This window comes from Notamacropus eugenii, chromosome 3 (genome assembly GCF_028372415.1).
Source record: "Notamacropus eugenii isolate mMacEug1 chromosome 3, mMacEug1.pri_v2, whole genome shotgun sequence".
In the NCBI taxonomy this organism is placed as follows: domain Eukaryota; kingdom Metazoa; phylum Chordata; class Mammalia; order Diprotodontia; family Macropodidae; genus Notamacropus; species Notamacropus eugenii.
In genome coordinates this window covers 47,672,250-47,681,591 of record NC_092874.1, presented here as the reverse complement: position 1 = coordinate 47,681,591, position 9,342 = coordinate 47,672,250, and the positions used below count along the sequence as shown (strand labels likewise).

Below are 9,342 nucleotides of genomic sequence, written 5' to 3'. Positions count from 1 at the left end.
TACTTTCTCCAAAGGAAAAGAGTTAGGGACTCCTGTCTGATCCATATGGTAGGAGTTATTAAGTAACTGATCTAATTCACAAAAGAATTAATGTGAGATGCCTTAAGTGCTCAAGTTCTTGTCAGAAAATAATTCAGTGGTCAGTTGGCAAGCATTTATTAAGCACTTAACGTACAGTACACTGTGTGCTAAGTGCCGAAGATACAAAGACAAAGGTGAAACCATCCCTTCCCTTAGGGAGCTAACATTCTAATGCGGTAGATGATACAAACACCTGTATCTTTCTACGGAATATGAACAAAATGAACCCAAGGAAGTTTTGGGCAGGAGGGTGCTAGTGGGACTAGGAATGGCTTTGTGAGAAGGTGAAGGTGGCATCTGAGTGGAGTTTTGAAAGAAATCAGAGATTCCAAGAGGAAGAGGTGAAAAGAGAGTGAGTGCATCCTAGGTAGGAGGGACAGCTGATACAAAGACAGAAGGTCAGCAAGTCCACAACCAGCATTTTTAAAGCACCAACTCTGTGCTGAGGATACAAACAAGTTGTATGAATAAGCAGCATGTATTAAGCACCTACTACATGCCAGGGGATACAAAGAAAGGCAAAACCAAAACCAGTCTCTATCCTCAAGAAGTTTATAATCTATTGGAGGAGAAAACCTGCAAACTACATACAAATGATATCTATAGAGGACCAATTGGAGATGATGTTAAAGGGAGAGTTTAGAACTAAGAGAGGTTAGGAAAGGCTTCTTGCAAAAGCTGAGATTTCAGCTGGCACTTGAAGGAAGCCAGGAGATGGTGGTGAGGAGGGAGAGGACTCCAGGATGTGGGGGACCACTGGGGGGGAGATGGGAGTGTCTTGTGTGAGAAACAAGAAGGCAAGTGGAGCTGGACTGCAGAGTATAGGGAGGGAAATAAGAGTGGAAAGGCTGGAAAGGCAGGAAGGGGTCGGCTTTGTAAATGGAATGAAATGCCAAACAAAGGAATTTGCATTTGATCCCTGCGCCAGGAAGTCAGTCACTGTCATCTTCAGAAGCTGAGTCTTAACAAATCAGACACAGTCTTGTAATGATGCAAATTTAAAACAAACAGAAAAAAACCACATACACTTCCCTGCCATGACAGGTGAGTAAATTGCACCAGAACCATGAAAAGAAGCAATTAAGAAATACTGAATTGGAAACTCTACTAATACTTATTGAGTGCCTATGGTGCGCTAGGTGGTCTTGGGTCACATCACTGAGAACATTTAGAATGACCTGTGCATACAAGGCTCAGCAGGTAGGACCCCCATTCCAGTTACATGGTTAATAGCTGACAAATGGAAATATCCCAAATCAAGCTATACGTATCCTATCTGTACATACTTGTTTGCAGGTTGTCTCTCCCATTACATGGAAAGCTCCTTGACTGTTTTTATCTTTCTTAGTTTCCCCAGTGCTAGGCACATAGTCAGAACTTAATAAATATTTATTGCCCTTCCTTGTCTTGACTCTCCATTGTCCAAAAAATTCTGAGAGTTGTTGCAATACAATGTATCTGTATGTTTTATGCCACGATGATCACATATGACAAAATCAACACTGAAGAATCAATAGCAAAAATAATGATCAAGTATCCTATAAATCTATCTTTGATAGTCAGGTCTATAATATTAAAATTCTGATTCAGAACGGTCAGAGTTCATTAAAATTTGACAATTTGCTAATGCTACATTCATCCCAGTGGTAGAACCCCTTGAACATAAATGTTAGACCTGTACACCTACAATTTTGACATTTAAGGTCATCTCAGTCATCCTACCCTAGTTATGGCTCTGATGCCTACTGGATACTGACCAATCAACCTTTAGGACTTTGAGCAGGGTTTCATAAGCTTTAACACTGCTTAATGAGGATGTTAAAAGAACTGAACCTCACCCTCTTACCAAAAAGCGAAACTCCCAGGATCACTCATCTGTTTTTATCAGACTATTCTGAAGCCACTGGAAAAGTAATCAACAACATTTTTAAAAGCTTTCTTGTTCCAGCAGCCCAGCTGGTATGCAGCACACCGGATAAGGGGAATTTTTACATGCCCAACATAAGACAATAGAGAATTCCAATAACATGAACCTTGGACCTAGGACTAAGAAACTATGCATATTTAGGCATGAAATAACTTCCTGAGATTAGTGCCACCAGAAGAAAGGCCGTTGCAACAAAGAAGAATGAAGTCAACTTTACCTTCCACCCAGAGATACTATAATAACGGCGATGCATGTATGCGTGTATGTGCATGCATGTAAGTATGTACACACAAACATGTATTCATGAAGCACCCTGAGTCCTATGTCAAGAAGGTGATGGGAAAACCCAAACGACAAGTCCCTTCACAAAATTTGAGCTGAAAAGCACCTCAGAGATCATCTACTCCAGCCTCCTCATTTTACAGGGGAAGAAATTGAGGTTCAGAGGTGGAAAATGACTTGTCCAGGTCCAAATAGGTATAAAATACCAGAGCTGGGTTTCAGGCTCATAAACCACTAACTCCAAATCCTTTCTATTCTACCATGCTGCCTCTGCCCTTTCATAATGAACCCCAAGGACCATGCCTCATATCTTTCTGTTCCTCATGGCAACTAGCAAGGTATACTAGTAATTGTAAGCAATTAAGTAATACCAATTAATTACTGACTGTCTGCTTTATTTTGCTTTGGTTTTGTTGGAGTAAATGTTGCTGCAAATAAATGGGGCAATGACTAGAGTTTGAAAATTGTTACAAAGAGATTTTTGTAATAATGGATATATCATAAAATAGGGTTCAGTTCTGTTATTAGTGATAATCATGATCTGGCTGATTTGCTACTATTTTTTTCTATTTTAAATAACTTAGAAATTTCTAAAGTCTCATATGCCTTATTATTGACAACAATAAGATATGTCTTGAAGTCATAACTTGAAATGTAACGTTAGGTGAAAAGGAACATGGGGAGATGGGAAATATTCTTTTTTTTAAAATTTATTTATTTAACTTTTAACATTCATTTTCACAAAACTTTGGGTTCCACATTTTCTCCCCATTTGTCCCCTCCACCCATCCCAAACCACCGAGCATTCTGATTGCCCCTATCACCAATCTGTCCTCTCTTCTATCATCCCTCCCTTCCCTTGTCCCCATCTTCTCTTTTGTCCTGGAGGGCCAGATAACTTTCTACACTCCTTTACCTGTATTTCTTATTTCCTAGTGGCAAGGACAGTACTCCACAGTTGTTCCTAAAACTTTGAGTTCCAACTTCTCTTCATCCCTCCCTCCCCACCCATTCCCTTTGGGAAGGCAAGCAATTCAATATAGGCCATATCTGTGTAGCTTTGCCAATGACTTCCATAATAGTTATGTTGTGTATGACTAACTATAATTCCCTCCATCCTATCCTGCCCCCCATTGCTTCTATTCTCTCTTTTGATGCTGTCCCTCCCCAAGAGTGTTGACTTCAAATTGCTCCCTCCTCCCATTGCCCTCCCTTCCATCATCCCTTCCACCCTGCTTATCCCCTTCTCCCCCACTTTCCTGTATTGTAAGATAGGTTTTCATACCAAAATGAATGTGCATTTTATTCCTTCCTTCAGTCGAATGTGATGAGAGTAAACTTCATGTTTTTCTCTCACCTCCCCTCTTTCCCCCTCCACTAAAAAGTCTTTAGCTTGCCTCTTTTATGAGAGATAATTTGCCCCATTCCATTTCTCCCTTTCTCCTCCCAATATATTTCTCTCTCACTGCTTGATTTCATTTTTTTTTAAGATATGATCCCATTCTATTCAATTTACTCTTTGCTCTCTGTCTCTGTGTGTGTGTGCGTGCGTGTGTGCGTGCAATCCCACCCACTACCCAGATACTGAAAAGTTTCAAGAGTTACTAATATTGTCTTTCCATGTAGGAATGTAAACAGTTCAACTTTAGTAAAGTCCCTTATGACTTCTCTTTGCTGTGTACCTTTCCATGCTTCTCTTCATTCTTGTGTTTAAAAGTCAAATTTTCTTTTCAGCTCTGATCTTTTCATCAAGAATGCTTGAAAGTCCTTGATTTCATTGAAAGACCAATTTTTCCCCTGAAGTATTATACTCAGTTTTTCTGGGTAGGTGATTCTTGGTTTTAGTCCTAGTTCCTTTGACTTCTGGCATATCCTATTCCATGCCCTTCAGTCCCTTAATGTAGAAGCTGCTAGATCTTGTGTTATCCTGATTGTATTTCCACAATACTTGAATTGTTTCTTTCTAGCTGCTTGCAATATTTTCTCCTTGACCAGGGAACTCTGGAATTTGGCCACAATGTTCCTAGGAGTTTCTCTTTTTGGATCTCTTTCAGGAGGGGATTGGTGGATTCCTTTTATGCTTATTTTGCCCTCTGGTTCTAGAATCTCAGGGCAGTTTTCCTTGACAATTTCATGAAAGATGATGTCTAGGCTCTTTTTTTGATCATGGCTTTCAGGTAGTCCTATAATTTTTAAATTGTCTCTCCTGGATCTATTTTCCAGGTCAGTTGTTTTTCCAATGAGATATTTCACATTATCTTCCATTTTTTCATTCTTTTGGTTTTGTTTTGTGATTTCTTGGTTTGTCATGAAGTCATTAGCCTCCATCTGTTCCATTCTAATTTTGAAAGAACTATTTTCTTCAGTGAGCTTTTGAACCTCCTTTTCCATTTGGCTAATTCTGCTTTTGAAAGCATTCTTCTCCTCATTGGCTTTTTGAACCTCTTTTGCCAATTGAGTTAGCCTATTTTTCAAAGTGTTATTTTCTTCAGCATTTTTGGGGGTCTCCTTTAGCAAGGTGTTGACCTGCTTTTTATGCTTTTCTTGCATCTCTCTCATTTCTCTTTCCAGTTTTTCCTCCACCTCTCTAACTTGATTTTCAAAATCCTTTTTGAGCTCTTCCATGGCCTGAGCCCATGGAATATTTCTTTTGGATGTTTGGGATACATAAGCCTTAATTTCTATGTCTTTTCCTGATGGTAAGCACTGTTCTTCCTCATCAGAAAGGGAGGAAATGCCTGTTCACCAAGAAAGTAACCTTCTGTGGTCTTATTTTTCCCCCCCCTTTTCTGGGCATTTTCCCAGCCAGTTACTTGACTTCTGAGTGTCCTTTCCACACCCACCTCGCCTCCAGATCTGCCCAGCCAGCAACTGGGGTTTGAGATTCAAATGCTGCTTCCCAGCCTCAGGGCTTTGGGCAGGGGCGGGGCTGCTATTCAGTGTGAGATTAAGTTTAGGTGCTCAGGTGGGGGAAGGGCCGCCTCACAGGGCTCAGTTCCCTCAGGGGGTTTATGTGGAGACCTTCAACAATGGATCCAGGCTCCTGCCTACTTTGGGAGTCCCTGTCCGTGGCTGCCTCTGCTGCTGCCTCCCGAGGGGGCCTGAGTTATGGGGACACCCCGCTCCCCTCTCGGCCAGCCCAAAGGACCCTCTCACCGACCTTTGGCACCTCTGAGTGGAGGGACCTGCGCAGCCGCTGGAGATTCTGTCCCTGAAGCCTGCTTGGATCTGTTCCTCTCAGTGCCATGCGGCCAAGGCAGGGCTGGGCTCTGCTCCGGGTCTGGTGTGCGACAGACCTTTCGGGTCAGTTTTTCAGGTCTCTCTGGAACAGAAATCTCCACTCTTTTGCTCTGTGGCTTCTGCTGCTCCCGAATTTGTTGGGAGTTCTTCTTTACAGGTATTTTATGGGCTGTGGGTTTGGAGCTAGCATATGTGTGTCTTTCTACTCCGCCACCTTGGCTCCTCCCCTAGATGGGGAATATTCTTTGAAAAGTCAGGATTATCTGTTTATCTTCTAGGAAATTAAGAGCAGGAACACAGGGGATGCTTGCACGGTAAAGGAGCCCGAAGAACAAATGAAAGATAGAATAAGATTCAAATGAATTGATAGGTTCCATTTTCCCCCATAGTTGGCAATAAGATAAACAACAATTCTTCTTTTTTTCTATTACAGATGGTCTAGAATTATCTAAGTCAATTCAGTTTTGGAAAAAATCAATTGCGTTTGACTAAGATTCAAACAGGATCATTGAGAGTAGGAACTGCTTCCCTTTTTGTCTCTATCCCCAGGACCCAGTACATAGCTGGCACTTGATAGGTGCTTGCTGAGTGAATGACTGAATCTCTGAAATACTAAAATAATTCATTATGTATCCTATAAACCCTGGTCTCCCATTTAAAAAATTTTAATTAGAAAACAAGAATTTCCCATTGAAAAAATCACTTCTGAAGGGACCGTGAAAAGGTCCTTTTATGAGATCTCTTTCAAGTCAACAAATATTTGTTATACTTACTATGTGCCAAACACTATGCTAAGTATTGGAGATACAAAAAAATTAAAAAACAATCCCCACCTTCAAGAAGCTTACAATATAATGGGGGAAGTGACATGCAAACAACCATGCACAATACAGAATGAATTGGAGATGATCCCAGGGGGAAGGTACCAGCATTTAATTGTCAGGGTAATTAAAGCAAACACAGATTTGAGGGAAAGTTGTGTAGGCTGATGGAGGTTTCCTACAATGATTGTGAATATAAAGGAGGACCTCCATTGTGTTTCAGAACCCCCTGCTGAGAATATGTCTCTAAACCAGGCATCCTGTGAACCTGAAGAGTTTTATTTATTATTACTATTAATTTGTACAATAAAAGTTATTTATTATTAAAAGTACTTTTATTATTTATATAGTATTATAATCCTTATAATTATATAAATTATTTTATTATTTATGTACATGTACACACATATACACATATACATACATATATACATATATAGGAAGGCAAATAGATGGCACAGTGGATAGAGTCCTGAGTCAGGAAGACTCATGTTCCTGAGTTCAAATCTGGGCACAGACACTACTACCTGTATGACCCTGGGCAAGTCACTTAACCCTGTTTGCTTCAATTCCTCATTTGTAAAATGAGCTGGAGAAGGAAATGGCAAACCACTCCAGTATCTCTGCCAAGAAAAACCCAAATGGGATCATGAAGGACAGAACTGAAAAACAACTGAACAATGTTTCATTATGGCTGGTTTTCTTGGTAATCCTGTATGTTTTAAGTTATGTGTTTAAAAGCATTATTCTGAGAAAAGGTCTCTAAGTTTCATCAGACTGCCACAAGAGTCCACAGGGGACACAAAAATGATTAAGAACGGTTCAACTTGGACAATGCTTGGTCTTCACTGTTCAAGGTTGACCAAGTGTTCTAAGATCTTATCATTCTTAAGGAAAGCATAGTTCACCAGTGCTGGGATACAAAATCAGGTCTTTCACAAACCTTACCGTGATGTGACAACCTGGATAGACAGTTGCATTGAGGGAAAGAAAACCATGTTCTCTCTCCCAAGGATAAAACATCATCTAAGCAGCAGTATCATAGTTAAATATGTTCATCTAGAACTAATTTGCCACAGTGACTACTTATAAGAAGAACTAGAATTGGATGAGTTCATGAAGGACTGGTTTTCATAACACAACAGGCTGTCTTCTGATTAAGTCCCCAAATAAACATGGTAGAATTTCACACACAAATATGCATCTGCACCACCCTTTTGAGAAGCCTTCAGTAAAAGGTGGAATCAAGGACATTCAGACTGGCAAGAAATGTCCCCAGTGGTTATCAGTGTGTTCCTTTGCCACTGGAACCCAGTGAACATATCTGATGGGAAGACAAAATGTATTTTTATTACTACTGAGAATGTACAACTGAGAATCCGGATGGGTTTTTCTGTTTGTTTTGGCTTGGGCCAGGCCTATGTACCCACCCAACCCTGGGAATCTTGAATACAAATAACAAAAAACCCGAAAAACCAAAAAAACCCAACATGCTCTGTTCCCAGCTCTTTGCATTGTGTCCCGCTTCCCTTACTGGTGAAAGTGAAAATGAAACCAACACAAACACTCCATTGTTAACTAGGAAATGGGTATTGGCAACAACAAATTTTTAACCAAACAGAACTGGTTGAGTCATAACATGGAGGGGCTAAATGGGAAGGGAATTTCAGGAGTCTTTCCGGCTGGATAGGTGTTCCCTGGCTTTCCCCAGAGAGGACAAGATTGCTGGGGTGGTGGGGTTTTTCCATTATATTCACCCGTAAGGCTCTTGGCCTGATTTATTCAGTATGTGCTGGCAACAGTTAGGAGGCTTCTGTGGGAGCAAGCACGCTGCCCAAGGAGAGTCACAAATCCTGCCAGGTCTCCATAGTAAATATAACATGCCCAAAGAGGAAAACAAGCATAAACAATTTATTTTCTCTAGTAAATGATGACATTGTTCAGCCAACTTCTGGTCCTGCTTCTCCCTATCACTTGGAAATAACCAATTCAGCCCCATTTCAAGGACACAATTGCATAAAGCTCACATTCACAATGCACTTGGTCACGGTGTAGTGGAAAGTCTTCTGAAGACCAGGGTTTGAATCCTGTCTTTGCCAGTGACTACCTCTGTGATCCTGGTGATGTCTCTCTTAAGCCCCTTTGGGTTCCTTAGTATAATCATCTGTAAAACTGGAGGTTTGGACCAGATGACCTGAAGATCCCTTTCAGGTCGAAGTGTGCAATGCTCATGATGTTCAAACCAAGGTGTGCTGAGAGAGGAGGATGTTTTAGTTATTCTGTGCATTTGACAGGCATATTTTACTTTGGCTTGTCCCATTCACAACTCTCCCAACCAGACTTTCAAGTAGAATCACAGCTTTGGAGTTTTTGGCTCTGAGGCCATCTGGGCTCGTTCCCTCATTTTAGAGATGAAGAAACTGAGGCCTGCAGAGGATACAGACTTATCCAAGGTCAAACGGTTACTAAGAGGCAGGGATAGGGGGTTCAAATCAGGTCTTCTGACTCCAAAACCAGCACTCTTTCAACTCTTCTAATTTTTACATCTTGTCAGCCTGGCATTTAAGTCTTTCTACAATGTGCGTCCAGTTTACCTTAACAATAATGATAGCTAACACACACACACACACACACACACACACACACATATAAAGTATGTATGTATGTGTATGTGTACGGCACTGTACTAAACATTTTACAATTCTTCATTTGATGAAATTAAATTAGGTGCTATTATATCCTCATTTTACAAGAAACTGAGGCAAACAGAGTTTTAAATGTCTTGCCCAGGGACACTCAGCTATTAAGTGTCTGAGGATGGCTTTGAACTCAGGTCTTCCTGACTCCAGGTTGGACACTCTATCCAATGAACCACCTAGCTTTATTTTTTATCAATCTCCTCCACTGATTCTCTGATGTCCTCTAATTCTCTCTTATAGCCCATCCTACATACTACTACCAAATGACTGTTCATTAAAGCCAAATTTTCTT

At 40.7% G+C, this 9,342-nt stretch overlaps 1 protein-coding gene across 2 annotated transcripts in view; it reads right to left on the bottom strand.

Moving 5' to 3' along the window:
* Positions 1-9,342, bottom strand: part of CDK6 (cyclin dependent kinase 6) — a 274,513-nt gene that overhangs the window by 126,705 nt on the left and 138,466 nt on the right. The window lies entirely within an intron of this gene.